Genomic DNA, 16,659 nt, shown 5'->3' on the forward strand with positions numbered 1-16,659 from the left:
TTGTATGAGGGAAATGTTTTATGAAATCATGATTTGTACATATTATATACTGTGTCATTACGGTGAAAAATGGCCGCCATAGCATCTTATCGTGTTATATACAATTTGAATGGGGACAAATAACTTTCACTAAGTGGGATATGGCAGCTATTTTGAATTTTAAATTGCAGAAGTTATCACCTAAATGAATTATATACTTCGATAGAAATTATGTTTTCAGACAGTATTTCACTCATGCATCACCGTTTAGTCAGGCAAAGCAAAATTCTGCTAAAAATATTTGTCCCCATTAGCATTGTGCATAAACTGTTAGGGCCTATATAGCGGTCATTAAGAAATTCAAAATACAGTATTTATCACCTACCTGACATAATAAATTATATATCTTGTTAGAAATCATTTTTTTAGACTATTTTTTGCTGATGGTGCTCACTCCTAAGAAAATCAGTGTCCCCATGTTCGCATTGTACACAATACAGTTAAGGTCTATGGCGGCCACTTCGAAATTTTAAATACAGTAAATAACCCAAAGTTAATATGACACCAGAAAGATATTGTTCGTTAACAATTATGTCTTAGATAGTATTTCACTTACTCATCATAAATGCATGCATTTTAGTGCTCACTGTTGTGATTTTTTTGTCCTCTTTCACATTGTATCATATTACTGTTACGGCCTTTGGTGGAAATCATGTTTTCAGACGTTATTTCACTCATAGATCACAATTACTTGTATTTTAGTACTCACTTTTTTGTGAAAATTTGCTTTATCCAACCACATTGTACGTAATTAAGTATGCAGGGGTCTATAACAATCATTTTGAATATCAGGAAAATAAAGAATTTGTAAAAAATCATGTTTTCAGACCTCCAACTACTACTGCGTCAGAATTACATACGTTTTATAGTCAATGTGTGTGCAATTGTATGATTTTTATGGGTAATTTGCATATTTTGGCGGCCATATTTGATTTGCGGAAAATGTTCAAGGTTACACGAGCGGCATATCATTCAGATTTGGAATCAACACCCTCGAATCGTCAATAAACCATCACACATTGCATGTGACTCGAATCAAAACATCCGTTATTTTGTTATGCTTTCATATCTTTGGTGCCAAACCTTCATCAACATGATTTTTAAAATTATATTTGCTTTTATTAAAACAAACGTTACATAAGCAGGCTGTGAACTTCTTCTTAAACTGAAGATGGCAACAATAGAGGTTGGATTATATGGAAATGGCTAGTTTGAAGATAGATCTCTGAGCACGTATACTTTAATAGATGTTAGTTGCAACATATTATTAAGTTTGAGTTATTGGGAAATGGGAGGGATATATAATTGTAGAACTTTTGGAGGAAGAATGGGAAAAATGAATTGAGGTGAAGCGAATTTTTAATAGCTTGTATCATATCACGTGCATATTCGTCCAAAAATAGACCTGAATGCACGCCAGTACCAATAATTAATCACAATATTTGTATACTTTCAAAACAGAAGGGGTTTTTAAGAACGGGAAGGCTTATAAAAATGTATCTATCAGACAACGCAACAAGTAGTATATACAGACTCGATTCCAGGTACTGCAGTATACTTATTGCTTACAGTTTAGAGGAGTATATTGTGTACTGTATGAGCTGGGTTTGCAGTTAAGAAGCGTCCATACATTATACAACCAGTACTTTAATTGTAAAGATATGCATTATGGTATTGTCATATTTCACCCCTTTGAATAAGTTTGACACCGTTCACTGCTCCACATGCTTTTTAACAAAAGGCCGGTACATCTGAGTTCACCGTTTCGGTTTGAAACAACAACACATCTCCATTACCAATGGACATGATGGAAGATACCTCGCTCCAGATTCTACATCAGCAGTTATTGGAACATCTGTGCATTTGTCAAATAAATTGACCTCAATTTCTTTTTAAAAAATAAATCCAAAAACAAAATGCCTAGATGTAATACTTGAATGTGCAATGATCATAATACTGATATACTAGGCATGCTCTGATATAATAAACGGCGGAATCAGGGGAATATGCCACATATTATGATTTTCAAGTAGTGAAAATACTCCTAAAAGAGTAGGTAATGAAAGGGGGTGGACAAAAATGAAGAAGACGCCTAAGTATCAAGAGAACGGGCAGGGCCGTTTTACTATAAAGATACCCTAAATTGAGAAAATTGACGTCGCCTTAAAACGAATTGCCTTGCCTGTGGGAGACCCCTGAAAGGGAATAACCATCACCCCTCCAACAGAAAAGAAAAATGAAATTAATGTCATGTAGCATAAACAATGGGGCCCAGCTTACGAGCAGTCTGCTTATCAAGGGTACCCCTCCATATTGTTTTATCTTGATAATGTCAATATTGTGTTATATTTACAATGTATACTGGTTTTTAATGATGAAAAAAAAATGAATTGAATTACATTGAAAGAAATCATAGTTGCAACTTTAATTAGTTCAATTGTATGCTAAATGTAATGAAATTTTGGAAATTTGAATATAATGGAAGCCGAGAAAAAATAGTTTATTTGAAGTTGGTTGCAAGATTATTGTCGTAAAAGTTAAAACATGAGAATGTTCACTTTATGATCATTGTCATATTGGTAATAGTGCTGCAAAATTGATTACTTTTTTTTCAAAACTGCCTAACGGATATGTTCTGTACTGCAATTAATTTACAGAATTACTGAATTAATTTTGCAATAATAAAGCCATAGTCAACATGGTCGTTAAGGGGCAAACTGTGACTCGAAAATTAGTGTTGCAATCTACAGGTTATGTTCGATTTTGGATGTTGTCATTTTAATAATATGTGAATATCTTATCAAATCGGGACTAAAACACCGTCATTTTAAACTACAAAAAGTTCTGTCTTAAAAGAACACAGTAAAAAATAGTATTACACGAGACTGATCCTCTACCTAAATAATTACGTTTCATCTAAAGTTGGTATTTTTATTTGTTTCATAATGAAAGGGGTACACTAATTGGTTGCATAATGCAAGACATGATTTATGCAAATGATGATGCAGAATCTCCTGACGTATTTTTGAAATCAAAATTAACGATTATAAAAAGGTATTTTATTCGTAGATCAGTGATTTTGTTTTTCATTTCATTCCAACGACAAAATATGAGGGAAACGATGTTTGGAGGTCCGTTTAAGAATTTACATATCTGTTTACTATTCATTTCACAAAACAATCAATCATTTTCTTCTATGCACCTGCGATAGCTCCCTTACAATGTTAATAGTATCCTTACTTATGCAATCCTGAAAATAATCCCAGAGTAAATTATCATTGTCATGATGGAATCTTGCCTTTTGTAAAACTCTGCAGTGTAGTACACAGCACAGTGCAGATCTCTCTATGCATATGCATTCCAACTTATACCATGTATACGATTCTTTCTTCTTCTTTAAGAATTATGTAATTACTTTTATCTGATAGTTTATAGCTCATGTAGACACAATAGAAAATAATAACAGAATTTTATTCTAATATGATAATTTTCCATTAGACTATTTAAAAAAAAAGTATGCGAAATAAAACATACCTGGATATGGTCTCGGTTTCAGCGTTAGGTCGTAAACAAATTCTGGTAAATGAAATGATATTGCGTGAAATATTGGTCCACACGTCTAATGTATTCATTCTACCGTTCACTCGTCCACTTCATCACAGACGGGGGGGGGGGGGGGTGGTTGGAAATCAGTGGTCTTTCCTGTACCATTTCGAGGGTAGGGGGTTTCAAATCCAATTCGGTATCTGATGCGCTATTAATTCATTCAGATCTCATTTGATTTGAATCTCGTAATTTGGAATTTTCTCGCGGATCAGTCATGTTAGTAATTAGATATGTATCGCAATCCCCTTTACAGAGAGGCTCTTTCATTCATTTGCTTTCTTTGTATTTTTAATTTGGTTGAATTCAAATTATTCGTTCTTGTTTTAAAAAATGTGTCCTTGCTTACCACTCAGTAATAGTTATGTATAGATAGCAAAAGGCCTGAGAATATTGCTATCGTAAAAAAGGAATGAAAGGTATTATTATTCAATATTATTAACTGAATGGTATTTCAAAATCTTACTACAACGTTTTCATTTAAAATATCATAATTTTCGCTCGCGCAGCTTGCTTTCTCGTGACAAGGCCTATTAATATCTTGTTTTAATCATTTTATCTATTTCATTTGTTTTCTTATTTATTTTTTTAATTTTTTTTTTGGGGGGGTCATTACGCCTCTGTCCGGGGACCTACCTGAAAGTATATATTTGTGTTTTCGATTTATGCTCGCAAAATGTGCATGAAGTAATGAAAGAATGGTGAAAAAGGGGATTATTTGTTGGTGTATCATTTTCTTGAGGATCAAAATGTTGTATCCAATCACGTATAAGTTATAAGCATGTTTTCGATGTTAAGGTACACACTCATTAGTAGGACTAGGTAATGGGATTGTTTCTGAAGCCTCAGTCACAAGGCAGGTGAAAACGACTGTAGACCGAACAAATCCCTTCACGTTACTTTCGAGCCCATTTGTCGGTTTAATTAATTTGGAATCGATTTCGTTATTTTGACTGTAGAGGGGCAATGTGTATCAAGGTGGGATATACCATAACAGTTCACAATTGAAATATTAATAGCTCAATGCCATCAGACCTCCCTGAACGACGCATTCACCACAATCTCGCCATACATGACTGCGTTCTTTCAGTAAGTTATTCGGTTAAGTTCCAGGATACAATAGACAGACGATAAAAGAGAGCAATATATACACGGGATATGAATGAAAACAATCTACCACAACCGTATCGAACTATGCTATAGCCCTGAAAAAATAATATAAAACTTGAGATGTCAGGAATTATACGTAACGCAGATATGGCGTGTGTATTTGTGTGGATGTGTTTGTGCATGTTAACATGCAATTATTATCTAACAATATTCGACAATAATAAGATAAAGACATTTGCAGGATCTTTCGAAATGTCTGAAGTGATTCTGCTGATCGGATGGAGGGATAGATCATATCAGAGAGATAGAGTAGAAGAATATAAAAAGGCCAAGTTGGTAATATGTTGTGGATGATAGTGAGTGAGTATTCGCTCTGGGATGAACGACGGATTCGAGAACACAGTATCATGTATTGAAAATACCCGTCATGATTATGACAAAAACACCTGTGAGGTCTTTGTCGAAAGCTGATGAGCCGGAACAGCAGTTTCGTCCTAAGTTTCAGAGCTGACGAAAAATTTGCAAACGATATGTTCTTTGTCTAGAGTCTTGGACGAAATCGCTCTTTAAATTTACCAATTTTTCGACAAAGACTTCTTTGGTTGGTCTTTGTCATTGAGGGCATTTGACAATACATTTTATTGGTTATTGATTCCGTCGTGCATCGTAGAGAGAGAACTCCGTATTGGCACAGAATAAGAAATATTTAAATGTGATTATTTTCATCAGGCTTCAAATTTAATACCATGATGATAATTGTTTCATTGCTATAATGCAATATTTATTTGTTTGATCATTTATTTGTTTTAGGGGGTATATATTCTCTTTATATTCAAATGATGTTGATTTTCGGCTGGATTCGGTATAGTTTAGGTTCGCGTTTGGATATCCTTAGTATATTTCAATTTATCCTCGTAAAAACTGCCTTTCAAAGTGTGTGCTCTAAGAAGCTTCCTATGTATCCGCGTAAATGAGCTTGAATGAAATGACGATAATAAACTTGCTCAGACAATGCAGTAACATAGCAACCATGGGTGTCGATTCGGGGGGGGGATGGGGGATATATCCCCCCTAATATTTCAGGTAGGGGATGGCCTGTGTAATCATCCCCCCAATATTTGAGGTCGAACATTTTGATATGTTAGTGATGAATCATATGACAAGTTATATAAATTATAATCAAAACAATTGTTATTATCATTATCATGTGTAACAGATATAAATACTAATTTCTCTGGTATAGGGAGAAGTGAAACGTGGTTGAAAGATAATGAAAATTTATTACCAGTGTTCAGTTTAAATGGTTATAATTTTGTGAATAAAGGAAGAAAGGATCGTATCGTTGGTGGTGTTGGTTTTTTCATAAAACATGTAAAAGATACAATGAAATTTAAAATACGTACCGACTTACATGTATTTGTTAACGAAGTTGAAACATTATTTACTGAACTGAAGTTTAATAGACATAATGTTATTGTGGGCATTATTTATAGACCACCATCTCAGTCAGTACTTTCTTTTAAAGAATATATCGAGCCAATGCTTTTTAAAATTATCAACGAAAACAAATCCTGTTACGTAATTGGAGACTTTGACATTGATAATTTTCTACACGATTCGTTACAGTCATCTGAATGGGTTATTATAATCACTCGGGTCGCGGGCGCGTTCGAAATCACTCGGGTTTTGGATTTTTGGCGATTTTTTGGATTTCGATGCAATTTTTTTAAGGTGTCTTCAATGGGACAAACACGCTGGGAAAATAAAATTAAATTGAAATTCGAGTTTTGTTTTAAGCCGGCAAGTGCCTTAAATAAAATGTACTCGACTACTGTTTTAACATAACAAACAAGCAAATCAGCCATGTGGCTCAACTATCTTATAATACATCCGGACTTCTACTGTGTCTTATACGTGGACTCCGAGTCGGAACCTGCCATATCTGCCACATCGATATTACATCGTCATTCCCATATGCGGACATGCCTGCATGCAATGGCCCCAAGGCGGGACCCGGCCTAGCCTCTTGTCGAGGCCCAGTCGGCTGCTTTCCGAGCGAACATGTCGAAGCAAGGAAGAGAGCGAAAAAAAAACCTAGACGGCTGCCAGCTGTCTAATACGTAATGAGCTGTGAGGACGATCTTTCCGATCGGCGTTTTAAAATTATGCTATTAATTATTGTCCATTTCTCATAAAATTGGTCTTATTTTATAAAAGGGCCATATCGTGTTTTAAGTTACTGGAGACCTAAAAAATTCCCTACCTAAATTCTCGAGACATTGCATTAGGTGATGTGCTTGACTGATCTTCTTTGTGCTCGCGGCGAAACGTATATGCGTTGATCTGAACGGGGAGTTTTTCTCTCTCTCTGTCTCTCCTACCTTTCCGAAATTAAAATAGTCCCTCGATCCGACACACTGTTATTTAGACGCAGGACAAATAATGCTCTGACAACCAAACTAACTTCTCGTCAGCATCAGTAAAACTGTGAATGGGCTTAAAACTAATACTAAAACTGATCTAAAATTGATCTTAGATTGATTTTAATATTGATTTAAAAATCGATTTAAATCAATTTTAAAATCGTAATTGTACCTGTTCTAATTATTCCATCAACTCCTCTTTTCCCTCCTCTCCAAAACCACTCTGCCACTTTTAGACACTTATAATTTTAAAATCGATCTTAAAATCGTATTTTAAATCGATTTTAAAAGCTCAAACATATTTAAGACAGTTGGCTAGCCACGATATCGCCTTATCAATCCCTATTATTTACTCCTCCTTTAGGGCTCTCCCCGTATTAAAAAACATTAAAATCCCATAGACGGAGCCCTAAAGGAGGACTAAATAATAAGGATTGACAAGGCGATATCGTGACTAGCCAACTGTCTGAAAGTCGCAGAGTGGTTTTGAAGAGGAGAGAAAAGAGGGGTTGATGGAATAATTCGGTTGATTTTTAAAATTGATTATAAAATCGATTTTGAAATCAAGTTTACAATCGAAAGTAAAATCGTATTTCAAATTGGTTTTAAAAGCTCAAACATTTTCTGAGACAGTTGGCTAGCCACGATATCGCCTTGTCAATCCTTATTATTTAGTCCTCCTTTAGGGCTCCGTCTATGGGATTTTAATGTTTTTTAATACAGGGAGAGTCCTAAAGGAGGAGAAAATAATAGGGATTGACAAGGTGATTTCGTGGCTAGCTCGTGGCTGTCTTAAAAAATGTTTGAGCTTTTAAAATCGATTTTAGAATTTTAACTGTTTAAAAGTGGCTGAGTGGTTTTGAAGAGGAGGGAAAAGAGGGGTTGATGGAATAATTTTGGACAGGTATAATTACGATTTTAAAATAGATTTTAAAATCAATTTAAAAATCGATTTAACTTCAATTTTAGATCAGTTTTAGTATTAGTTTTAGAAGCCCATTCACATGTTAACTGATGCTGAGAAGTTATTAGGCCCCTGTTACATCTGAAAGTTTCCTACCCGAGACCCGACCGAGTCCACTTGCAACCTTGACTGGATTATTGGTGGATTAGCTTCGCGAACGGACCGAGTCCGAAATGTGGTCTGTTTACATCACAGCGTTCATTCCCTCCCCTATCGGTACGGTTTCGAGCGGTATCCGATTGCTGACACCAAAGGGCACTCTCGATCTAGGCTCTGAATAATTTGCGCGCGCTAATTGAAGTTGTTTACATTTCGTTATTCTGGAAGCATGCTGATGATCCCAGCAGTCGTTGAAGATATGATCGATTTGAAAAGAATACGTTTAAAGGGCTTCCTTTTTTCCACTAAAATCAAAGACTTTATCAATCACAATTCACATGTCAAAAGCCGCAAAACATTCGAAGAACGACGGGGCAGGGGAGGTAATTTGACAGCTGGCGAACGGACCGAGATAGGTTTGAAAGCTTGTGTGTGTTTACATCTACGAATCGGTGGACCGGGGCCGGCCCGATACCTACCCGAGACTACCTCTTGATGTGGTCTCGGGTAGGTTCGCTAAAAGGTGGCCCGAGGTAGGTTTGGGATGTTTACATCTGATTTCTTTCCGACCCGAGGTAGGCCCCGGGCCGGCCCGAGGTAGGGAATCTCTCAGATGTAACAGGGGTCTTATGGTTGTCAGAGCATTATTTGTCCTGCGTCTAAACTGTGTCCGAGGGACTGTTTTGTCGGAAGGTAGGAGAGACAGAGAGAGAGAAAGAATTTTAGGTGGGGAATTGTTAAGGTCCCCAGTTACTTAAAACACGATAAGGCCCTTTTATCTATAAAATAAGACCAATTTTATAAGAAATTGACAATTCTTAGAGCAACATTTTAAAACGCCGATCAGAAAAATCGTCTTCACAGCAGCTCATTACGTAAATGCATTAAATCACGGATGGCTATGCATACCGCTGAATAAAATACTTTCGGACGGGCTGCGGACTGACTGGCACTGTATAACTTACGTTGGATCTACCTCGGCTCGACTCACGTTAGCTTGCTCCATGCTACCGATGCACGTCGTGTCCGACCGCGGCCGGGTCCCGCCTTAGGGCCATTGCATGCAGGCATGTCCGCTTATGGAAATGATGCGATGTAATATTGATGTGGCAGATATGGCAAGTTCTGACTCGGAGTCCTCGTATATATAGTACAAGTCCGGATCTATTATAAGTTAGTTGAGCCACATGGCTAATTTGCTTGTTTGTTATGTTAAAACAGTAGTCGAGTACATTTTATTTAAGGCACTTGCCGGTTTAAAACGAAACTCGAATTTCAATTTCATTTTATTTTCCCAGCGTGTTTGTCCCATTGAAGACACCGTTAGAAAAAAATGCATCGAAATAATAAAAGAAAAATCGCAAAAAATCCAAAACCCGAGTGAATTCGAACGCGACCCGAGTGATTGCGAACCCGCCCGCGACCCGAGTGATTATAATAAGCCATCTGAATTACAATTCATGAGTTCATATACATTAACACCTGTTATTGATATATAAACCCACCAGTCACGCTCGGAACTTCTACTTCGTTGGACAATATTTTCGTTAATGATTTGAATAATATTTCTTGTCTGGTATTATAACATACCCGATAAGTGATCACATGCCCATATTTAGTTATACACTGTCTGATATTGATTCACCAGGGAAAATCACTCATCACCAAGGGTTAGATTTATTAATGAAGAAAATGTTTATCATTTTGTTCTTCATTGCAGGACATTAATTGGAATACCGTACTTAATGATTCCTCTAACAATTTGTATGTAAACAATATGTATGATGCATTTATGAATGTATTCAGTAGATTGTATAATACACATTTTCCTAAGCTTGGATATAGATAAAACAAAATAAAAAGGAACCCCTGGTATAAAAGAAAATCCTTGAAAATGCTTTCTTGTAAAAAGAATTCCCTTTACCACAAGTTTATTAAAAATCCAACATCGTACAGAGAAATTGTTTAAAAACAACGGAATATTGTAAATTCTGCTATTAGCAAAGCTAAAAGAGATTATTATGAATTATGAAAGAAAGTTTGGTTCCGTTAAAAACGATTTAAAGGGAACTTGGAAGGTAATTGATAACGTTTTGAAAAAGGAAAAGAAACCTGAATTTCCATCTCTGGTGGTTGACAATACTTGTTTAACAGAACCTTGCGATATTTTGTTGCATTCTAATCAATATTTTGTTTCTATTGGAGATAGTATTCTTGATACCATGCCTCTTTGTAACAAGAATCCATCAGACTTTATATCCATTGTTTACCCACATTCATTTCTTTGTACAGCCATACATGAACTTGATGTTATAAATGCTGTATTGGGATTAAAAGATGGCAAGAGCCCATGGCATGATGAAATTGATAGCAAAGTTTAAAAAAAAGTCAATTCATGTAATAGCTCCAGTACTGTCACATAAATTCAATGTTTCTATTGAAACTGGATGCTTTCCAGAATCTTTGAAAATAGCCAAAGTCTTGCCTTTATTTAAAAAGGGAGAAAAACATTTGTGTACAATCGTCCAGATTCACTTTTATCTATTTTCCTAAAGGTATTTGAAAAATTAGTTTACAACAAACTAATGTCCTTTATAAACAAACGTAATATATTATACAATAAACAATTTGGATTTCGATCGGGAAATTCTACATGCACGGCTCAGCTGGAATTTATTGAAAATATCAATACAGCATTTTAAAACAAAAACATTGGGTTGGGTATATTTCTGGACTTTTTTTACTCAATAAATCACAAAATGATATCACATAAACTTCATCATTATGGTATAGGAGGTACTTTTTTAGAATGGTTTAAGAGTTATTTGAGTATTAACAGACAACAGTTTGTATCCATAAGTGGTATAAATTATCCATTACTACAAATAAACACAGGCGTGCCGCAAGGTTCAAACCTCGACCCCTTGTTACTTTTATTATATATCAATGATGTCCAATATTTTAGTCACCAACTGTGCCATTTTATTTTTGCGGATGATATAAGTTTCTTTCTGTCAGGTAAAAGTATTACCGATTTAAATTCTATCCTGAATGTAGAAAAACCTAGGATCGAAGAGTGGTCTCTTATAAATGAATTAGTTATTAACTCCTCTAAGACAAATAATATGATATTCAAAACAAAAAATTAGAAACTTTTTGACAATCTTAGTGATATCTACTTGAATGATAAAAGCATATTACAAGTTTCTACAATTAATTTTCTTGGAATCACTTTTGATGAAAACCTGTCATGGTCTTCTCATGTAAATGTAATTTCACAAAATAGATATTGTGCTATTGTTGTTTCATTTAGAATAAGACATTTTATACCACGTCAAATTTTATTGTACATTTATAATGCAACCATTTTACCACATTTATCTTACTGCACAATGACTTGGGGTAGCAGTGCTCAAACACATTTATATAGAGTCTTTGTCTACAGAAAAGAGCATTACGAGCAATTAATAGTCACCTTTCGCAAACCTAACACAAAAGTTAACGATTAATCATACACTTGATTTTTAAGATCGATTGTACATTATAGTCAATAGAATCAAACGTAGAAAACTGCTCTACAATCATTGCTAAGCTTTGTGTTACTGGCCCTATAGATCTGCTTTTCGTGTGCAAACTTCTTTCACGTGACACCCGCACCATACATGCATGTACATTACGACTAATGGTCATCATCGTATATGCCCCCTGAGCCGGCGGCGAGCCTCTACCATGACAGCTGGCTGGATATTCGAAATGCAGGGACTACAATAGATTATGACATGGACAAGAACGTGGTTTTTCAAACAAATCGAGTACATGTTGAGTGAGGAAAAAGCTACTGAATTAAGGCTTAGATATAGATCATTACAGTCCATCGAATCGATATTGCATTTAATGTGGATTATTGGTGGATCACTGGCAATTGATTCAATGGATCAGATCACCTCTCCAGCCGAAACCATTTCGCATGCGTTGATCATGTTGATATGTACACGGCATAGGCAATAGGCCTAAACGTCTGAACACCAGCCGAATTTGCGGGTTTTTTCTTTTGCTTACTCCTACACAAACGATATGCCTCTAGCACACAATGGAATGGGCATTATGTTTTACTTTCCCCAGAAATGGTGGATTAGCTTCAGTAAACGAATCCATTTTCAAGTACCTTACAACTAGTAATTTGAGTGATACCATGATTGACAAGTCTTTGGTGTGTGATAATAGTCCTGTAGATCAGTCTTCTCTGGATGAGATTGGTGGTGATGTTGATCTCATGCATGTGGTGTCTAGGCCAGACCCCATTGCCATAGTCCCTGGGGATAATGAGCAAGATCTTGGTGTCTACTACGGTGACAGTCAGCCGAATCTGCGTGTTGTGTCTAAGGATGTCCAGTCCCCCGAGTCTAAATGTTCCTCCACTTGTGTCGAGTCAAGTGGGTGTACTCAAAACCGACCGAACAGGAATCTCAGTGAAGTTATTCACATTACTTCCCTAGTGCATGATGTTGTTGAGCATAGGCCTACATCCGATATTGAACCTGATCCATCCGACAAGTTTCGTTTGCCTGTCTCGATGGCTCAGTCTCATCTGTCAGGTTCTGTTTTGACCGACGAAGAAGTGCAGTGGCCTGAGCTCGATGATTTGCATTCGCCCGTTTCGGCCTGCTCGTCGCACAAGCCCGATTCTATCGTTTCGCTGCTCATGTCCGATTCTAACGTTTCGCTGCGCTCGCCCGATTCGTTGGATGATAAGTCATGCTTGCCTGATTCGATCGTTTCGCCGCGCTCGCATGATCCGGTAGCTGATCAGTCAAACTTAACCGATTTGGATCCACTCAACAACCGATGGTCGTTCGTTTCGCTCGGTGATGATTTCGTGGTTGAGTCGGACTCTATTAACATTTCAACATCACACCCACCTGGTCATTCACACATTACACCTTACATACATGTACATGACACATCACAATCCTCGTACGATGATCCTGATATAAGTACACGGTACTTTCAGTCACATGACCAACCGCTCACTGATAGCGTAAGTTATTTTACTCCGGCCATTGTTCACACCATCGAGATGACAGATGTCCACGCTCGTCGCTACCAACCAGATTCTGCAGAAGCCGTGACAGTAACCGGCGATACAGTCTATGGCTAAGAGATGTCGAATCATGTCACCTTTGATTCCATTCCAATTAAGGTAGCCTGTTGTGCCGATGGCCACGACCCTCCGTCAATAACCCATGGTGTCCAAGATCATGGTTCCTCGGTAGCCCAAAGTGCCCATGAACACCCTTCTCCATCACACTATGGTGCCAATGTTCATGGCCTTTCATCAGTTGCCCATGGTGCCAACGATCACGGTTCTCCATTGACAGTAACCCGTGGTGCCAATGAACACGGTTCATCCATCGAGCTATTAATAGCTATATTTCCATTTCATTTCATTTATTTTATTTCAACACGGTAAACGAACTTCAGCCAATGGCTGTTCTTCTGAACGTCCGTGCGTACATATTATGGTTCATCAGAGACAGTCGCCCGTGGTGCCCGCGATCACAGTTCTTCAGTGACAGTAGCCTGTGGTGCCCATGATCACGGTTCCTCAGAGACAGTAGCCCGTGGTGCCCATGATCACGGTTCACCTGCCTCAAGAGCCCATGGTTCCTTTGACGCTGACCTTCAGATGACAGCCAGCCCTACCGACCATCCTCAACTGACAGCCTGCAGTTTCCCTGACCCTCCAGGGCCCCACACTGATGACGGCATACCTATGTTACCAGCCCCTACTCCATTTGCAATTCCTCATCTGAGTAGTCCCAAACCCATCCCTCCTGACATCCCTGAATGTTCTAGTAAGGTGCCTCTACCCATGTCTCACGAAGATGGTAGCCCGCCCATAATTCCCAATCTTTCCCAACCCATATAGGTTTCAGTCCCCATACGGTATCCCATATCTTTCAGTCAGGTATCACCTCCGATATCCCAACAGCAGATGATGACTACCGGATCCAGCCTTGCCCGTTCACCACAGCCCATGACCACCCTCTGGAGTTTTCCCCTCTTGAACGAAAAGCCCTGAACATGTATTCCCCTGCCCCATTGCTAGACATCCCTTTCGGGCCCCCATCTACCCTGCATCATACATGTATGATATGTGCTTATTAGGACCGGATCTTACATGTTTTATGTGTTGACTTTTTGTATGTACATTTTTCAGGTTGTATTGCATTAAACTGCTGTTTACCCTGATGTTATGTATTTTTCTTTGTCAACCTTGCTTATTTTTTATTATATATGACATGTGCTTTCTCATTTACTTTTATTTGTGAGTGTATTTTGACACTTTATTTTGAGTTAACGGTTAAAGCAGGTTTTGGATGTCTGCTTAGTTTAGGATGTGAGTTTTACATTGTTTTTATGTGTGATTTAGTGCATTTGATAAATTGCTTGCTTATTGTTAAATCACAGTGCTGAGTAATGTGCTGCATTACTGTTTGAAGTGTTGCATAGACTGGAATGATTGTTTTAGGAAAGAGGGTAAGGTGCAAGAATGTATCATGAATAATGATTGCAGGTTTTGATGTTGTGTTCCTATGGAGTGCAGATGGGATGAAGAGAAAGATTGAAGATGTATAGTTAAGATGAGATTACTTCTGGAATGTTATTGGAATTGAAAGTGACAGCTGGTGTGAAATGGGAGGTAGCAGTCTAGCAGAACTCATGTTTGATTTAAAGGTAAATTCCATTTTTGGGAACGATCTCAAAATGACTTTTTACAGAATTTAATATAATGATCACCAAAGTGTCTGTTTGTATGAATAAAAAATATGTGCCAAAGGATTCTGGAAGAAATTGTGTAATTGCTGAGAAATAAGCAAACTAAGCGCGGATTCGGTCACTTCCGTCGGGTCTTTATTCCAGCAATAATAATACACTGTCCCACGTGTGCCTATCTGTGTTGGCGATCTTCAGTGTGATCGTTTTTTAGCTAGATATTATGATTTCACAAAGTTCAGTTAATGTAACTGTACCAGATCTAGATCCACGATGATATATCAATACTTTACCTTGGTTTTACAGTGTTTTACTGCAACTACGTTCATTTCGCTTTAAATGTATTGTTTATATTGCTTACACCATACAGTTTAATTATGGAGTAGTGTTTAGATAGTATATTGTTGACAGGTAATCATTGGTGCAAATATAATCCTCATGCGTTTTAGTTCTTACTATTTTGACTCACATTAATGTTTTGATTGCTTACTATAGACATTTGTTTATTGATGCATATCATAACCTGATTTCATTTGGATTTAATATTTCTTACTAAACAATCGTGTATCATTCTACCTGTTATGTATATGATATTGGTGTTTTATTATCAATCTGGTATGCATTACAAGTAAATTGTACCACCCCCCCCCCCCTTACTGGCTGCATATTGATTGTATTTTACTTTAACAGGGCATTATATGTTTGTATGTCAAATGATAGGCAAGATTTATTATGTATGCAGGCAAGTTTATTATTTGAAAGTGAGAGTGTTTTGTTTTACATGGATAAGAATTTGATTGTAGTTTAACATAGCTTCATTTACCCTTTTTAAAGTATCATATTGCTGTGTTTTATTATTTTAGCAGGCTTGCCTCATTCACCTCTTTTCAATGGATATTATGGAGAATAATATACAATGTCAAATGATTTATGTGTGTTTTGTTTAAACTACTTAATAATGAAGATTTGTAATGTGTATTTTGGGATGATTACTGAAGTTTAATGGGATCTTCTTATATGCAAGTAGAAATGATTTGTGTGTCGAATATCATTTTATTGGTTTTCAGTTTGCAGATGATTCAAGTGTTGAAAGGCAATTTAATATTTTTATACTGTAAAGGGAAAGCAAAGCAAATGAGGTCTGTTCAACAATCTCAGATATGTAATGGATTAGAAGGTCATCCATTGAGTTTTGTTATGTAAGATTTAGTAGAGTTGTTATTGCCACATTTATAAGAAAAAGAAAAATCAGACAAGTTGATAGGTGAAAGTTTGAACAATATTGGAGAAACAACAAGAAAGTTATGGTTTTTTTTAAGTTGTAAATATTGATTATCACTATACCCATGGAGACTTCAAATTGGCCGCATATGGGATGTCATGGTGATGTAAGGCAAGGACTACTCTTCCATGTACTCCAGTACATATTATGGCTAAAATTTCATTTTTCTCAAAAGTTTTATTTCAAATTATATATTTTTTTCATGAGGACATTAAACAATATACTACCTAAATTATATTTAGATTACTGCCCCAGGGGAATGGGTGCTTAGGAGAAAACCACAAATCCCTGATAATAAAGTACATGGCCTATGGGAAAGTAATCCTTGCCCCTTGTCATAATTTACCTACCCAGTTGCCAAT

Source organism: Lytechinus pictus, chromosome 17 (assembly GCF_037042905.1).
Source record: "Lytechinus pictus isolate F3 Inbred chromosome 17, Lp3.0, whole genome shotgun sequence".
In the NCBI taxonomy this organism is placed as follows: Eukaryota; Metazoa; Echinodermata; class Echinoidea; order Temnopleuroida; family Toxopneustidae; genus Lytechinus; species Lytechinus pictus.